The sequence below is a fragment of the Myxocyprinus asiaticus genome, chromosome 1, assembly GCF_019703515.2.
Source record: "Myxocyprinus asiaticus isolate MX2 ecotype Aquarium Trade chromosome 1, UBuf_Myxa_2, whole genome shotgun sequence".
Taxonomy (NCBI): domain Eukaryota; kingdom Metazoa; phylum Chordata; class Actinopteri; order Cypriniformes; family Catostomidae; genus Myxocyprinus; species Myxocyprinus asiaticus.
In genome coordinates, this window is record NC_059344.1 from 31909163 (window position 1) to 31928771 (window position 19609).

Sequence of the window (19609 nt, forward strand, 5' to 3'; positions counted from 1 at the left end):
TTGATTATTAATTGATATTACTGCAACAATAAAATTTGTTATACTTTAAAGAGAAGTGTTTTGGTATTGTTCTGCAAGCACCTGTGCCAAGGGCTGGAAGGGGATTTCAGTTCTTAGATTCAAGCCTTCATTGTTTACCTTTTGAATGTCGACTTTCCTAAGAGAACAATCCTATATCGAGACTGCTATACTGTCTGGTTATTAGCATACCCTGGCAGAAATTGTGAAATTTTGGCATAGATTTTGATATGACTGATCATGCAAAAAAACTTTTATTTAAGGATAGTGATCATATGAAGCCATTTATTATCACATAGTTGTTTGGCTCCTTTTTAAATCATAATGATAACAGAAATCACCCAAATGGCCCTGATTAAAAGTTTATATACCTTTGAAAGTTTGGCCTTGTTACAGACACACAAGGTGACACACACAGGTTTAAATGACAATTAAAGGTTAATTTCCCACATCTGTGGCTTTTTAAATTGCAATTAGTGTCTGTGTATAAATAGTCAATGAGTTTGTTAGCTCTCACGTGGATGCACTGAGCAGGCTATATACTGAGCCATGGGGAACAGAAAAGAACTGTCAAAAGACCTGCATAACAAGGTAATGGAACTTTATAAAATGGAAAAGGATATAATAAGATATCCAAAGCCTTGAAAATGCCAATCAGTACTGTTCAATCACTTATTAAGAAGTGGAAAATTCGGGGATCTCCTGATACCAAGCCAAGGTCAGCCACAACTGCCAGAAGAATTGTTCAGGATACAAAGAAAAACCCACAGGTAACTTCAGGAGAAATACAGGCTGCTCTGGAAAAAGATGGTGTGGTTGTTTCAAGGAGCACAATACGACGATACTTGAACAAAAAAGAGCTGCATGGTTGAGTTGCCAGAAAGAATCTTTACTGCGCCAATGCCACAAAAAAGCCCAGTTACAATATGCCCGAACAACACCTTGACACGCCTCACAGCTTCTGGCACACTGTCATTTGGAGTGACGAGACCAAAATTGAGCTTTATGGTCACAACCATAAGCGCTATGTTTGGAGAGGGGTCAACAAGGCCTATAGTGAAAAGAATACCATCCCCACTGTGAAGCACGGTGGTGGCTCACTGATGTTTTGGGGGTGTGTGAGCTCTAAAGGCACGGGGAATCTTGTGAAAATTGATGGCAAGATGAATGCAGCATGTTATCAGAAAATACTGGCAGACAATTTGCATTCTTCTACACGAAAGCTGCACATGGGACGCTCTTGGACTTTCTAGCACGACAGTGACCCTAAGCACAAGGCCAAGTTAACACTCCAGTGGTTACTGCAGAAAAAGTTGAAGGTTCTGGAGTGGCCATTACAGTCTCCTGACCTTAAAATCATCGAGCCACTCTGGGGAGATCTCAAACGTGCGGTTCATGCAAGATGACCAAAGACTTTGCATGACCTGGAGGCATTTTGCCAAGACCAATGGGCAGCTATACCACCTGCAAGAATTTGGGGCCTCATAGACAACTATTACAAAAGACTGCACACTGTCATTGATGCTAAAGGGGGCAATACACAGTATTAAGAACTAAGGGTATGCAGACTTTTGAACAGGGGTCATTTAATTTTTTTCTTTGTTGCCATGTTTTGTTTTATGATTGTGCCATTCTGTTATAACCTACAGTTGAATAGGAATCCCATAAGAAATAAAAACAATGTGTTTTGCCTGCTCACTCGTGTTTTATTTAAAAATGGTACATATATTGCCAATTCTCCAAGGGTATGCAAACTTTTGAGCACAACTGTGTGTGTATATATATATATATATATATATATATATATACACACATATATATATATATATATATATATATATATATATATATATATATATATATATATACACATATATATATATATATATATATATATCCCATTTCTTTCTCCCAATTTGGAATGCCCAGTTCCCACTACTTAGTAGGTCCTCATGGTGGCGTGGTTACTCACCTCAATCCAGGTGGCGGAGGACAAGTCTCAGTTGCTTCCACTTCCGAGACCGTCAATCTGTGCATCTTATCATGTGGCTCATCGTGCATGACACCGCGGAGACTCCGCATGTGGATGCTCATGCTACTCTCCGTGATCCACGCACAACTTACCACACGCTCACTGAGAGCAAGAACCACTAATCACAACCAACAGGAGGTTACCCCATGTGACTCTACCCTCCCTAGAAACCGGGCCAATTTGGTTGCTTAGGAGACCTGGCTGGAGTCACTCAGCACACCCTGGATTCAAACTCGTGACTCCAGGGGTGGCAGTCAGCTTCAATATTCGCTGAGCTACCCAGGGCCCCGGTGCCCCGGCAATATTATTTCTTATTAATATTCTATTGATTTTAATAATTAATAATTATCTTTGATAATTATTAATTATTGCTAACAACCAAACCCACTTGTGAATGAAGCCCCAACATTCTTTTTAGATACGGATTTACGATAATGTCAAAATAAAGTGAACCTGGAGTGCGTGAGAGCGAACCGGACCACAAACTAAAAGAGAAACTGATTACAACCACCCTTTTATCATTTATGTTTGATGCATTTGCTCCGGTGTGAGCAACTGAAAACGGCATGCATGTCATTTAGCATTTGCCACTTCTGTCACGCAAGAGGCAGCGTGAACTGATTCCCCTCATGGTCGTGCATTGTAGAGAGACCGGAAGTAAACAATTATAGTTAAAAAGGACTTAAATATTGATCTGTTTCTCACCCAAAGCAATCGTAATGCTTTAGAAGACATTAATTTAACCACTAGAGTCGTACAGTATATGAATTACTTTTACCATGATTGTCTGTGCTTTTGGAGCTTTAAAGTGCTGATCACCATCCACTTGCATTGTTTGGACCTGCAAACAATATTTCAGAGCTGAAATATTCTTCTAAAAACCTTCATTTGTGTTCTGCAGAAGAAAGAAAGCCACACACATCTGGGATGGCAAGAGGGTAAGTAAATAATAAGAGAATTTTCATTTTTGGGTGAACTATTCCTTTAAATCATCTGACTGCCACCATTAGCAATCAACATTTGAGCATGCATTACACTGTTTCCAGCAATCGTGATTCCCTTTGTGCCTCATTTTAAAAAGTCAGTGTCAATGCATTATTTCTGTGCCATGTTTACAGTGCGAACCCACATTTTCACTGTCTACAATGTTCATGTACGACTGTTGTATTTCTCCCCCTAGCTGTGATGAACTTTCAATTTGCTCGCAATAGATTGTTTTTTTTAAAAGGGAGAAGGCACATGTGAATCACTATGTCAGGCACTCAGTCCCTTGAGATATAAAGAAAGATAAACATTTTTTGAATGAAGCTTTGAAGAAAGTTATTAAGGTTGTTTAATTATTATTACTATTTATTGTTATCACTTTGATAATAAAAAATAACAATAAGCCTAATAATAATTCAGTAAATACGGAGTACACATTTATAATTATTTTTTAAATATGAAGTTTTTACATGTACAGAAAAAAAATTACTCATGTACACATCAGACATTTACTTACTAATGCCTTTTGTGATATATCTGCAATGTAAATGATCATTTCTGACCTCCATATTCATGAACTTTCAATTCGTTGAAGGAGCAAGCATTTAGAATAAAGTTTAGGACAAAAACTGTTGACAGTTCTCACTTCGTGTTCATAGTTTTGATTGGAATACATAACATTTGGTCTGACATAAGCATACGGGTCAAGTCAAATTAAATCTGAAAATTCTGCAGATGGTCAGAACCCCACTCAGCCCCCATGCGACACTTCATTAAAAATGTCTGACTTTCCGTCTACTGTCTGTTGTTTGTTGGATGCAGTGAAAAGGCAGCTTAAAGACTGACAACCTCATTTGGCGTTTCAGTTGTAAGTTTTTTTGTTGTTTTGTTTTTTGTTGTTGTCCCGGACAAGAGTTAATCTCGAGTCCTGAAATAGATGCAAAGCTTGACATGGTATATGTTTTTGAAAACTTTTAATGAATATTAAGTAATATTCATATGACAATCCTAAACTATAAAGGGGAATGTGTGAGTTTTACGATGAGCAGGTGGTGTTATGTTCTTTTGATGATGGTTGTCATGAACATCTTCAATAACAGTACAAAATGTTTTAATTTTCTTCTTATCTAGTTTTTACTCTCATCCTCCCCAACTGCTTTCATTTTCTCAATTGCCTTCAATCATCTTTTCCTGTCTTTCACCCTTCCAATGCATCATCCTGATGACAGGTCTATTGACTTTCCTCTATTTTTTCTCTGAATATACATCTGTGCCTGGTGTCTCTGAGGTATCATTATGGAGTTAATTGCTTTTCATTTACTATAACTAATGATTGACCAGGACTGGGCTGATGAAAGGCCAAACAGGTGCCCCTATACACCCACCTATCTGCTTGTCCTTGCTGTACCTTCCTTAGTCTCTTTCTTTCCTGCTTTGCTTATATTAAAACTGTCTCTTGTTCTCTCCTATGTCTTCATCAAATCTCTACCTTTCCATAACAGAAAACAGCAAGGGTGAACTTAGACCTGGAGAATCGACTCGAAGACACATACAGTAATTAGCCTGATCTCTATTCTCAATCAACACAGGGGATGCAAGAGACGAGAGAGAGAGTCTAAAAAAAGAATGATGTAGAGATGGAGAGAAGCAAAGGGAGATTGACAAGGAGAGGTGGATGGGATATAAAACAGAGAGAGACACAGACAGGGAGAGAGAAAGGAAAAGGGAGGGAGAGAGAGCGCAAGCACAAGTTCCCTCCCCCGTGTCTGCTCTAAAAATAGCACCACCATCTTTATCATCTGATTTGCTACAACACTTGGATGCAAAGGAGACGTGAATGCCTGTGTGTTTCAGTTTATTTCTGACAAGCTATACAAATCTACCTCTTTATCTCAATGCACCAAATTAACAGAGACACAAGTTCTTCTTTGTAGCCTTGTACAGGGGTTTCTATTAGATTATAAAAACATGCAATCTAAAAACAAACACAAACCCAAATTAAAGCCACATCCACACCAATACATTTTTATTTTGCTATGTTTATTTCTCTCATCCACACTGGAACAGCATTTTCCTCCACCAAAAATTTAGATTTTAGAAAATGCTCTCCAGTACCACAACCTTAGGAAAATGATTTTAGGAAACTGAAAACAGTTTTTAAATAAAAATGTATTAGTGTGGATGTGGCCTAACTACAGAGGACAAAAACCCCATAAATAAGATATCCGTTTTATTTTTCTGTAGGAATAAAAACAGCTGTGTGGATATCCTAACAATGTTACTCAGACTTTCTTGTTTGTGAGGTCATTTTTTGTTGTTTAGACAGAATGGCCTAAACAAGCAATTCTGCAGACATTTTTAATTTAGGTTTCATCTTAGCTCTCTTTCAGAGGTGGGAGTTGTGTAAGGCTTGTGGATTAGATCTTTCATTGTGTTGACTGCAGGGCTAGCTGTGTGCTATGTGATTTATAGTGATGTCTGTGTGCTGAGATAAGTGTCTTTCACTGCTTCAGAAAGACATGATTCTGGAAAGTCCTGATGAGAGAGTCATGATTCTGGAAAGACTGAGTTAAATAATTGTTATCCTGACACATACAGTGGATGCTGATCTAAAAGTGCGGACTCCAGATTTCTGTGAAAACCAACAGCTGTAAACATCTTTCGACAAGGCAGAACGCTAACACACTTCGTTCATGTTGATTATTCAATTGAGTCATAGAGATTAATATTTCATATTGGTGAAACTCCTGACCACCTCAGTGTATGTTGATGATCACTACCGAAATACACCCATTTGGCCAGAAAGAAATGCGTGCTTGAAGCGAATAAAGGAATTTCGAGTGTTTTTATAGATATTGTGAGGGTAGAAAATGTGAGGGTATGGCTTAGCCTACTGGGCAGAGGATGCATGTGCAGTGGCTTTAGTGTGCACACATATGCAAACACAGCACCATAATAAGCCCCTGTAGATCATTCATCTTAATGAAAACACTGCTCAGGATACAAGCCTTACATACAGGCCAATAAAAATTTATCTCAGTCTTAATGCAGAACAAAGAGAGGGGAAGAAAATGAGAAAGAGAGAAACAGAAAAACATTTGAGGTTTGTTGAGTTGATGCAGGGAAGTCAGTTCACTCGGCAGCCATATTCATTTTAGCCCCTTTCACACAGAGATCCTGGAATGAATCCTGGAGAAGTCATCCCTGGATCTGTTCTGGGACTGCGAGATTTTGGACATTCACACTTCCCGAGCTTTCCCGGAATCTGTGCTCGCATTCACACACATCCCGGGACAAATCCCACGACAAAAGTGACATCACGATATGACATCTAATGTACAGCATCTTAAGTTCACTGATAACCCGAGTTTTTTCGTACCTTACCACAAAAAAAAGAAAAAACAAAAAAAAAAACAACTAACGGTTAATTTCATCATCTACACTGATCGTCCCGGTGTGAGATATGCATGATAGCCAATTTTATAGATTTTATTCAGTTAAGACTACTTTTATAAATAGCTAATAAGATAATTTTTATATTGTTTGATGTAAATTGTTTTTGGACAAGGACAATTAAGATTGAAAGTGAAACCTGTCAATGTATACTTATATACAGTTGAAGTCAGAAGTTTACATAAGCCAAATACATTTAAACTCAGTTTTTCACAATTCCTGACATTTAATCGTAGAAAACATTCCCTGTCTTAGGTCAGTTAGGATCACTACTTTATTTTAAGAATGTGAAATGTCAGAATAATAGTAGAGAGAGTGATTTATTTCAGCTTTTATTTCTTTCATCACATTTCCAGTGGGTCAGAAGTTTACATACACTTTGTTAGTATTTGGTAGCATTACCTTTAACTTGGGCCTTCCACAAGCTTCTCACAATAAGTTGCTGGAATTTTGGCCCATTCCTCCAGACAGAACTGGTGTAACTGAGTCAGGTTTGTAGGCCTCCTTGCTCACACAAGCCTTTTCAGTTCTGCCCACACATTTTCTATCGGATTGAGGTCAGGGCTCTGTGATGGCCACTCTAATCCCTTGACTTTGTTGTCCTTAAGCCATTTTTCCACAACTTTGGAGGTATGCTTGGGGTCATTGTCCATTTGGAAGACCCATTTGTGACCGAGTTTTAACTTTCTGGCTGATGTCGCTTCAATATATCTACATACATTTCTTTCCTCATGATGCCATCTATTTTGTGAAGTGCACCAGTCCCTCCCGCAGCAAAGCACCCCCAAAACATGATACTGCCACCCCCTCATTTAGAAGCCTAGAGGCAAATGTCAAGGTATTGTTTTCATAATATTATTCTATAAGCTGTAAAATAAAAATAAAAAATAAAAATAAAAATCATTTTCAGAAGAAAACCAGAAATTTTAGATCTCATTTATAAAACAATAATTATTTTCTGTATCGTTATGTTCTGAGCAAACAGTTATTACAAATATTTCTAAATGTTGACTACTGTATACGGTTGTGTAACTTATTTAAGGTAGGTCTATAATTTATTAGCCTATTTACAATTATATTAATCTTCGCAATTCCTCGGGATGATGCTCATGGAGATTGTACTTCAGGTTTGGAGTTTCCTGCATGAGACGGCTCTTTTTTTGACTCAATTTGGGTTACCATCATGAACATTTTACATATCCAAAGTATTCATACATCGTGGACTTTAACAACACCTTACTGCTCCGATATTGGGTGTGCAGTGCTTTGAGTGACAAAGGAATTTATTTGATCATGGTTTGTGATGCTGTAATTGTAGACAATTGTTTCTTTTTTTAACGGATATTTACAATGGAAACATTAATTCCTTTACTTGGATTTTGGGGGATTTTACTTGGACTGACTTTAAAAACTGACTGAATTTTTAGACCTCTCCGACTCAAAATGTTTTAGTGACTTGTTGCATCTACATTTTTCATTTGACTCAATGACAGTTCTGTGAATTGAATATTCTCTATTGCGTCAACAGTCTTTTAACATTGGCTCAATCAGAAATTATCTGTTGAGCCAATGGAAAAACTTCATTTTATCAAAACATCTTGTTTTGGTTCATTGACATATATTGAGTTGAAGTAGCCATATTATTTTAGTAACAATGAAAAAAAAAAAAAAATGCAATCCATGAAAAACTAAATCTCTTTTTAACATACTCTTTATTAACATATTACCTGCACAACAGAATATTGTTTGGAGACAATAATTCATCTTAGATTATAGAAAGACAAAAAAACACTTCACAGAAAAAATAGTACAGTTACTGCATGTTGTATACAGTGCATTCAGAAAGTATTCAAACCCCTTCATTTTTTTCACATTTTGTTACATTGCAGCCTTATGCTAAAATGCTTTAAATTATTCAAGTTTTTTTTTTTTTTCACATCAATCTTCACTCCATACCCCATAATGACAAAGCAAAAACCAGATTTTTGATAACTTTGCAAATTTATTAAAAAACAAAAAAAAAAAAAACTGAAATATCACACTGACATAAATATTTAGACCCTTACTTTGGTACTTAGTTGAAGCACCTTAGGCAATGATTACAGCCTCAAGTCTTTTTGGGTATGATGCGACAAGCATTGCACACCTGGATTTGGAAATGTTCTTCTCTGCAGATCCTCTCCAGCTCTGTCAGGTTGGATGGAGACCGTCGGTGGACAGCCATTTTCAGGTCTCTCCAGAGATGTTCTATTGGGTTCAAGTCCGGGCTTTGGCTGGGCCACTCAAGGACATTCACAGAGTTGTCCCTAAGCCACTCTTGCATTGTCTTGGCTGAGTGCTTAGGGTCATTGTCCTGTTGGAAGGTGAACCTTTGGCCCAGCCTGAGGTCCTGAGCGCTCTTGACCAGGTTTTCATTAAGGATATCTCTGTATTTTTCTGCATTCAGCTTTCTTTCAACCCTGACCAGTCCCCCAGTCCCTACCGCTGAAAAACACCCCCACAGCATGATGCTACCACTACCATGCTTCACCGGTGGGATGGTATTGCGCAGGTGATGAGCTTTGCCTGGTTTCCTCCATACATGACACTTCAATCTTTGTTTCATCAGACCAGAAAAAATCTTGTTTCTCACAGCCTGAGAGTCCTTTAGGTGCTTTTTTCCAAGCAGGCTTTCATGTGTCTTGCAATGAGGAGAGGATTCCATCTGGCCACTCTGCCATAAAGACCAGATCGGTGGAGTGTTGCAGTGATGGCTGTCCTTCTGCAAGTTTCCCCAGTCTCCACACATGATCTCTGGAGCTCAACCAGAGTAACCATCAGGTTCTTGGTAACCCCTCTTACCAAAGCCCTTCTCCCCGATTGCTCAGTTTGCCCAGGCGGCCAGCTCTACTGTGCTCTTGGGAACCGTCAATGCAGCAAATATAATTTTGTAGCCTTCCCCAGATCTGTGGCTCGATACAATCCTGTCTCTGAGCTCTGCAGGCAGTTTCTTTGACCTCATGGCTTGGTTATTCCTCTGAAATGCATTTTCAGCTGTGAGACCTTATATAGACAGGTGTGTGCCTTTCCAAATAATGTCCAGTCAATTGAACTTGCCACAGGTGGACTCCAATCAAAGTGTAGAAACATCTCAAAGATGATCCAGAGAAATGAGATGCACCGGAGCTAAATTTCAAGTGTCATAACAAAGGATCTGAATAAAAAATTTTCTTTTTAATAAATCTGCAAGTTATTAAAAATCAGATTTTTGCTTTGGGATATGGAGTGTAGATTGATGTGAAAAAAATAATTTCAATAATTTTAGCATAAGGCTGCAACATAACAAAACATGAAAAAAATGAAGCGGTCTGAATACTTTATGAATGCACTGTATATTCAAGATGAATATGAGAGGTAGGTCCATCGAATTGCTCCATACACTTTAAACATAATAAACATCTGAAAACACATGGGACAAATATTTGCAGAACTGGCAGTGCATCTTACAGAAGAAATTACAGCATAATCATGAAACTGATATAACTGCGCCCCCCCCCCAAAAAAAGAGAAAATATATAGTACATAAATTTGAAGTCCATGTTATCCTCTTTCCAAAGAAGACAATAGCCTAGTTTCCATCCACTTTTTGCGCTACTTTGTTATCGAAAAAGTGAAAATGCGTAAAAAAATTTTTTTACAAAGTGAAATTTGCCGTCTTCTGCCTGTTTCCATTCAAATGGCCTTTTATCGATTAAATGGTGTGCATGATGATGTCATGCCTAAAAAAAACACTAAGTTTGTGTAAAGAAAAGGCATAGAATCTAAAAATATATAAATTTTTTAATTTGGTAATTAATTATTTTATTTAATGCTTTGTTCACCTTGTAATTTATTTAATTTAATACAGGGAATTTTGCTGCCATTTTTTCAAAAGCTAAACAATAATTTAATATAATTGGACTATATGTTAGTGTTCCAATAAAGCACACTGAAGCTTTTCTCCTAGTATTGTGTATTTATTTTTAATTTAAAACATCTTTGTACACAGAAATTATATGTTTTTTTTTTTGTATTGTGGGCTAATTCAATGACTGCCGTCTATTATTTTGAATGGTGTGGAAAAGCAACTTTAATAAATAAATGGATGGTTACCACGATTAAATTAATCACAAACAGTGGCCATTAATTTGTTCTCTGTGCACTTGTCAATGTGCATGTCTTGATACGAGATATTTGTGTTGGCACTCCTGGAAGTGTCATGTTTGCAGTGATCGGATCTTTATGCCGTTCAGATCAATCCATAATCACGTACAATAAATTGGCTTACAAGGATGGATGCCTTGTCATCATGATTAACACAGGCTAACGATTGGGTTAAATTCGGTCATGTGACACTAAATTTTTGCGTTAATGCCAATTTTCTTGACAAAAAGTGTTTCCAAACCAGTTTTTCGCGACATCAGAAGTATCGACACGAGTTTATGCACTAGAGTTAAACGGAAAAATATTATGTCGACACTTGTGAAATTTTAGTGATAATTTGTGCTTCCATCAGCTTTATTTTGATGCGCTAAAACTTTTTCAGCAAAAAAAAATCCTTGGATGGAAACTTAGTTAATGAACGTATTAGTAAAGTCTCCCACGTTATCCATAACCACCTACTATTCCAAGACAACTGCAACATTGACCACATTGGAAAATTATCATGATGTTGATGGAAATATTGTTGTTCACCACTTCAACTATTGCCATTTTTGTGCTGCTTGTGTGGTTCTCCCATGCCTCAGTATTCTGTAGAATGAATAAAAAAGCAGTGTTAATACAGAGTCTATATAATGAATAAAGCCAGAAAAGCCAGTCTTCAGTAATACAGTACAAAAAAATAAAATAAAATAATATATATATATATATATATATATATATATATATATATATATATATGTACAGTTCACACATGCACACTGTATATTCTCCCACTTCCTAGCTTTTGCTACTAATGTGTATTTGTTTCAGTGGTTTCAGCTTTTATCACTGTACACTTTAATAAAAGAAATTACCTGAATGGTCTTTGAAATACAGCCCTGCTCTCTCAAATTCAAGATAAGACCCCGAAGAGCAGTGGACCTTCTCTGTGCTGTCAAGTCTGCCACCTGTAATAGGGGGAAAAGTGTGAATAAAGACATAGTGAAGCACAATCTTAAAATTGTAATTTTTTACACATACAGTGCTGTAAAAAAGTATTGGCACCTTTCTGAATTTCTAAGTTTGTGCATATTTTTTAACTTTGTATGTGGTAAGATTTTATTGGCCATTGTGGCAGTAGATAGAGTGAGTCTGGTGGTAAAATTGACACAAGTTTGATCTTTCATTTCTTTGGTGTTCAAGGTTTAGTGTTTCATTTAGTGTTTCACCTTGACATACCTTTCTTCAGAGTAATTTCAAGGAGTTCTGAAGATGGAAAACCTGCCAATAAATAAATAACATTAATTTCAGTTAATGTTAACATTGTTTTGACAGATGGAAATCTACTGAATTACAAGTTACCATTTCTACTCAAGTTCAAAAATCACTATGGTAGTAGTTCTTTTTGAAAATCTTAGCTTGAAATCCTGCTTTATGTGGGCACAGTACCATTTAAATGGAGGGAAAATTAAAAAATATATTCTGCCATCATCTGTTAAAATGAGTGCTGTGATTGAGTGCAGTCTGTTACTGCTTAACTTACCACAGATACTTTTTTTCTCACTTCAAAACTTGTGATACGCATTCATTTTCATGCTAAATAAACAAAAAATCTATCTACTCGGCTATTCAGTAACTATTCGACCATCCCTATAGAGCTTATTACTCTGTGTTTTATATGGTCTCAAAGCGTCTCTGATTGACCCACTCCACACAAGCACCATGTCATATAAGATCTGAATTTAATATAATGTAAAAGGATTGTACTGGGTGAGTATAAAATGCGTGGAGGGTGAACCACGCGAAAATTCTGCGGGCCTGCTAACGTTTTCTCTGGTCTACCTAACTTATGTTAAAGTTACAGAATGAGAACTGCAGTTAGCTCAGACAAGGTCCTTAATACTTACCGCTCAATTTATGAAAGTCAGGACGACGGTCTTTCTCTTCTCTTGGGACCGACGTTCATTCGTATCTTTGGACTTTGGCACCGCTTGCGCTCTCCACCCAGCAGCACCAGTCTCCAACAACCGCACGTGCCTTTTCCAAAGTACTACTGTTGTTTTCTCAGGCGCATGCGTAGTCCGTTTTAAGCATTCTATGATTTGCTCAGCCAAAACAAATTTTTCAGTTCCACTTGACATTAACCTGAACACATTTAAATGTTTACGGTGAATATAGTATATTTTAAATTTTAATGGAAAACATCGAGCTGCTATCACCACAATACATATTTCTGTTTTAGGGCAATTATTTGCATGTCTTTTATTGAGCCAACATTTAATTATCAACTTACTAAATTTTCCAAAATAGACATTTTTTACAGTGTACAGACTCTCTCTTTCTCATGATTAATACATCATCACTACAACACACATAATTTCCGGTATCGGCTCTGCCTTTTGTTCACACAAACATGTGGGATTGATCCCGGCAATGTTACTAGGGTCTGATCCTGGGACCAAATTTTCTGGCATTCCGGCTCCGGCTTCCTTTCACAAAGAGGGCTCCCTGGCATTGACCCCGGCAATATCCTGGATCAGAGCCCAGTGTGAATGAGGTATATTTGCCTCCATAAAAAAAAATTTTTTTTTGACTAATGTGCATGCATGTTCTTGTGCAAACAAACAGGACTATTTAACTCTAAAGTAGGGGCGGGAATTGCCACAGACCTCCCGATTCAATATTACAATATTTCCAAGCCAATTCTATATGTATTGCGATATTGTAATTCTGTAAGTATATGCAAAACTACCAATTTCTGAGCTAGGCGTCTAGTTAGTGCAAAGGAACCCATGTAGTCTATAAGGCTGCATTATGTCCATTTGTATTCAACAAATAAATATAAAATATATCATTTTAACTTATCAAACTATTATTTTTTTTATTTTAGAATATACAATATAACATATTACCATAGACCATTACTATTATCATAATGATAATTTTGCAACATACAAATGGAGGCTAAAGAGTAAACTTGTTCAAGAACCATTTCTGGGGCTGTACTGAATTATGACACACATGACATTTCACCTGTAGTCCCAGTGTCGTTGCATGTTATTTGCATATGCATCCTGAGATCTCCCAGATGACTGACAGAGAAAAAAAGTGAGAACTCACAATTTGCGTATGTTCCACGAGACACAATCGTGCTGTGGGCATTGGAGCCAAAGCGCAAATTAAGTTATGAACAAAAAAAGCCAATCAGACATGGGCATCTCAGGCATTTCTTTCATCTGTTCTTCAAAACATTATCAGGTGTATTTCCTCAAGCACGCGTCACATTATTCATCAACAGTGGCAAGTAAATGTATGAAATTGCCCGCCACTGCTCATAAATACCCTGGCTGTTAGATTATAAATATTGCGGGGGTGCGACATGTAGTTTACGGCATCCAAAAGTTTGATAAGCCTTTTTTAACAACTAAACTATTTATTAAAGCAGTGACAGAAAGAATCTGCAGAATGAATTCTGACAAACACTCTCCACAACACCTCTTAAATAAACTTGTGGATTATGCATAATAACAGGAACACTGATCAGAGCAGAGGATTTTGAGGCCCGACAGTGAACAAATGGCATTTGATGGCTGTAGCAGTGGTGCATTAAAGGACTAAACATAAAGAATTAGAGACAAAACTTCTCAGAGAGAAAACCTGCTATGTGGAACTCTGCACAAATATAGCTTACTATATTTATCTATTAATCACTGTAGCATTAAGATGAACATGTTTTTTATTCTTAAATAACAAAAAGATTTTCATCAGGGAGTCGATTTTAAAACCATTTGGCTCAAAAATCGTGATTTGTAAAAGAATTGATTTTTCCCCCTACTCTAAAGGTTCAGTCACATTTACATTACCTTTGAGAAATTACATGGGGCGAAATACAGTCCCATTACTCAATGGGAATCAGCACGATGAGGAATTTTGTCTGATGTACATTCAATGGAAACAAAATTTTACAAAGCAAATTTTGGGTGGGTTTCAAGTTTGATGAACTGGACACGTGAATATTCAGTGTTGACCAATAGGGATTTACTAGGTTTGGCGGTGACCTCTTGGTGGCCAGTGCTTCATACATAGCTACACTGAATATTAACAATAGATGAGGAAATAATTTTAGCAGCGAGTTTCTTTGGAACACTTTCCCAGAGTATAAAGTATAGCATAAAAATGTAAAAAATGAGACTGCTTGACAAGTAGTTTTTGCATGTTTCACAATCGATTAACATCCACCTACAGAATTTCACCATGCAGGGTTAAAAGTGCCAAAACCTTAAGGTGGGAAATGCATTCTTACAGAGACCATATAGAGTGCTGCAATGCCTCTTTCAAAAAGGCGCATGGCTCTTTTAAATAAAAGGCAGGACTACAGTTTAGTGTTATGATTTCTCTAATTCAAACATACGCCCAGTCTCCTCTTATAATGTCTCTAAATGATGTGCCTCCTAGACTTGAAATTCTAGGTCTCTCTTTGTTGGTCATAACACACATTACCAAGGCACTTCCTTTGCATGTAGCTCTAGCATCTTCTATACTATTTAACACATGAAAGCATTCTTCCCATATGCATGTTGCAGTTTTAATTTACAGACTGGGATATTGTATGGCTCTTAACTGAGGGATACACACAGCACTGCTGATATTGTGTCGAATACATTCATTCTGGCTCTGAGTGAGCAGCAAGACACATCTTTGCTAGTTAATAAAAGACAGACACATCCTTTATATGTAAAAAATGCATCTAAAAATGGTCTCTAAAGGCCCCTATATGTCAGCATGCCAGAGAGTGATTGAGATAATGGCTTACGCATGCATAGTACCTGGCTTGCTCCAATGAGAGCACAATAATGATTGAACATTATGATAATGTGATTGACAAATTAAATAACATCATCTTGTGATGTAAAAGGAGTATGGGAGCAATGCTCTATAACAACATTCAGGGGTAAATGTGCAGTAAACCACAAAAGGGAAATCCTGTACACAAAATAACAAGGGGGCAATGGAAGGCCACAGAATTGAAGATTATTCATTTTGAGATTTTTGAGATTTAATTCTCCATCAATCACTCGTAATGTAGAGGTGGGTGAGGTGGAGAGACAAAGGTAGAGAAAAAGACGGGAAGCGAATCAGTGTGCACTCTCAGTCATTTTTAAAAATATTTTGTCTTGGACTTACACTGACACCTAGGGGCGTGGTTGCAACATCATTCAAATGCAATAGCTTTTAGTTACTGATGCTGTTGTAGAATTTATCTACTCACAGTCTGCCATGATTAATCCATGAGTGAAAATATCTAATAACAGGGTGGTTACTAAGATTAACTAAGCAAGTAGTATTTGGCCGGTAATGTGATCCTAACATGGCAGCCCCCATGAGGGGACCCTGTCTATGTAGAATAAAACAGATTTAATAAGGTTACTGATATGACTGGAGTCTTTATCTCATTAGAGTGGCTATGACTTTATTTAAATGTTTCAAAATAACAATTCCTTTCTTTAGAAGTAAAACTTTTTAAATAAGGAAAATAATTTCAGTGCACCTTTAATCATAACCAGTGAGATTGCTCTGTTAGTGTGTGCTATGACCCTACAACTGTAACAGTGTGTTTCAGCATCAATTATAAACAAAACAAAGGCCTGTTCAACAGATATAGCATTATAAAAAGAAAATAATTTTTTTTTAAACTCCACTATATAAAAGAAAACAGTGTACAGTCCTTCACATACCAAACATTTAATTCATCAACCTACATGCCCAACAAGGGCATAACTGTAAAAATAGCATCAGAATGTAATCAATAGCCGCTTTCCACCATTGGGCCGAACGGCTGAGCACAGTATGGAACGGTTACAGTAGCATTTCCACTTGAGCACGGTTCGGCACGGCGCAATTATAAACCATTCTCTGCCCGGAATTCTCGGCACGGTTAGCTAACCGTACTCAACTGTTCTCAAGCATGCTGGTTGAATGGCTTTAGTACATGGCAACTCGTTTAGTTTCTACATGCCTTTTTCATCAGGGAAGTAGATTACTAGCTCATTTAACTCAAAATACATCAAAATATTTTCATATACTATTTTTATATAATACTTGTATAATAATTTGTCAATAAATATCATTTTTAGCTAGTCTGTAATCTTCTACCTTTCTGCATGTTTGTGTCCGGTGGCACTCAGTAAATGATGGTAAACCTCTTGCCTTTTTTTCTTTACTTTCCTTCTTGTGGCACAGTCTTTGCTGTTTGATAGGAGAGTAAGTAAAACCAGGGAAAAGGCAGTCCTAAAAACTGGAATTTGCGATCCTCCTCCATAGCGCGCAGCACTCACTCCAGTGCTTACCTCTTACTTATGCCATCGCCAACAGACGGATCTGTTACATGCATTCTCCCGATTTCACCACACCACAGAGGAAAAAGAAACTGTAACCATGCCAACTGTCCAGGATCATCACGTAACGGTATGGTTTTCGATGAGAACTGTTCAGCCCGATGGTGGAAAAGCAGCTTTGATTCAATAAAGATCATGTCACTGCGTTGACCAGTTCAGCATCCTCCCAGCATCCACCCAGTACTCATTCTTCATAAAACATTTTAGAACGAATTTGTGTTCAGCAGCGTGTGCTAGGGCTGGGTGATATGTAAAAATTATTTTATCAATAATCCCTTTAAAAAAACATCACAATATCCGATTACATCATCAACCCCCCTTGCTGAGGGTCGGTGAATTTTTTTGCTTTATAGATTTTACTTTAAAAAATGTATTAATTTATTGAAACACGTAAAACATGAAGAAAATACATTTCTAAATTCAAATTGCACTTTAAACTAAACGAAAAAGCAATAAAATAAAGCGATCAAAAAAATCGTATTTAACCACCTCCCCAAATCCAAACATTGACTGTCTCCAACGGCAGCATCCGTCAACGACACCAGGTGGAAAATTACTAATTGCCTACAGATTAAGACAATCATAAATGTAAAGACAATAATAATCATAATAATAAAGCCTAATAAATTCTCGTGTTCCCAATATAGTGATGCTGCCTAATGTGTGTTCTTATCAAATATTGTTTGTATTGCGTTTTGGTAATACAGTTAATACTGCCTAAAGAAAAGAAAATAGAACTAAATTTTAGGTTCAAGGTGAACATGTCTTGTATTATTTTATGATTTAATCACTTTCGTCTTTGTGTCTTTAATACAAAGATATATATTACTGAACCTGCAGAGTTCACAATGCATGCTAACCGCGTGGAAATAAAGCGAACTAAACTCACAGCACCACCCGAGATGATTGGAGATAATTTGCAGCATTCTCACAGACGACATTATTTTTGCAAACAGTTTTCAGATGAATGAAACTGAGAAAAAAAAAGAGTGAAAACACTTTACATGGGCTTGTTCCACGAGACAGGCTTGTGCTGCACGCCTCTGTACGAACAGCGAATCAGACACAAGCATTGAAGGCTTTTCTTTTGTCCGTTCTTAAAAATATAATAAAGTGTGTTTCTTCAAGCACGTGTCTTTGTGACTAACAGCATTTCTTGTCATGTGTCACTCTGAGACATCTTACAGGTCGCCTGCATATTGCGGGTAGATGAGCAAAATTACCCATGCATGAAATACATTTGGACGAGGAGCTTGCGAACTCGATTCAGCCTCGTCGCATTTTGAGGGTGGCGGGTGCTAGTTTCACATCATGGCCACTGTTTAATATATTTGGCAACTTCCAAGATCCATGGTTTTGCCATTTCCCAATATTGTCTGTTCGCAATCGGGATCTTTGTAAGACATCGTCGATATCCGATTACATCATCCTATCGCCCAACCCTAGCATGTGCTACAGAACAGCCTGGAATCATTTGTGACCGTGTATGCTAAGTGTTCATCACAGTGTGCTCTAGAACAGTGTATACAGTATATCTGTGTGTATTAAGGGTGTCTGGGGCCTTACTTTTAAAATGGGAATGTGTCTAGGGAACTGAGGTGTGTGTACTCATGACTTCAACACTCTGTATGCAAATGAGAGAGCGAGAGAGCGAGAGAGAGAGAGAAAGAGAGAGAGAGATCACGGAGAGGGAGAGAGAGAAATGGGGGGGACAATCTGTTTCAACAACTCTCCTCAGGCAAACAAATGTACACTGATGCCAAACCAGCCAAAACCATTAAAATGCTAATGTAAGGAAATGTTGCTCTATGCATCGCTACAACACAGATCTCTCAAAATGCAAGCACATCTTTAGAATTAAAGAAAAAAAAGAAAATGTGCATGAATACAGTATACATTGATCAGCCACACCATTAAAACCACCTGCCTCATATTGTGTAGGTCCCCCTCATGCCACCAAAACAGCTCCAACCCGCATCTCAGAATAGCATTCTAAGGTGATATTCTTCTCACCACAATTGTACAGAGCGGTTATCTGAGTTACTGTAGACTTTGTCAGTTCGAAACAGTCTGGCCATTCTCTGTTGACCTCTCTCATCAACAAGGCGTTTCCGTCCACAGAACTGCCACTCACTGGATGTTTTTCGGATTAAATTCTAGAGACTGTTGTGTGTGAAAATTGCAGGAGATCAGCAGTCACAGATATACTCAAACCAGCTTGTCTGGCACCAACAATCATCCATGCGATTATCTAATCAGCCAAATGTGTGGCAGAAGTGCAGTGCATAAAATCATGAAATCTCAATGATTTTGACCGTGGCATGATTGTTGGTGCCAGATGGGCTGGCTTGAGTATTTCTGTAACTGCTGATCTCCTGGGATTTTCACACACAACAGTCTCTAGAATTTACTCCGAATGGTGCCAAAAACAAAAAACATCCAGTGAGCGGCAGTTCTGTGGACGGAAATGCCTTGTTGATGAGAGAGGTCAACAGAGAATGGCCAGACTGTTTTGAACTGACAAAGTCTACGGTAACTCAGATAACCACCGCTGTTTTGGCGGCAC

General features: G+C 37.6%; 1 protein-coding gene and 1 long non-coding RNA gene across 4 annotated transcripts in view; both read right to left on the reverse strand.

Annotated features, from left to right (window-relative positions):
• LOC127449093 (E3 SUMO-protein ligase PIAS1-like) overlaps positions 1 to 19609 on the reverse strand; it is a 98261-nt gene that overhangs the window by 28779 nt on the left and 49873 nt on the right. The window lies entirely within an intron of this gene.
• LOC127449612 (uncharacterized) lies at positions 8384 to 18662 on the reverse strand. Its single transcript, XR_007898766.1, has 4 exons — positions 12556 to 18662; positions 11888 to 11929; positions 11524 to 11616; positions 8384 to 11257 (listed from the first exon to the last, which is right to left on the reverse strand). It is a non-coding gene; the product is annotated as an uncharacterized LOC127449612 (long non-coding RNA).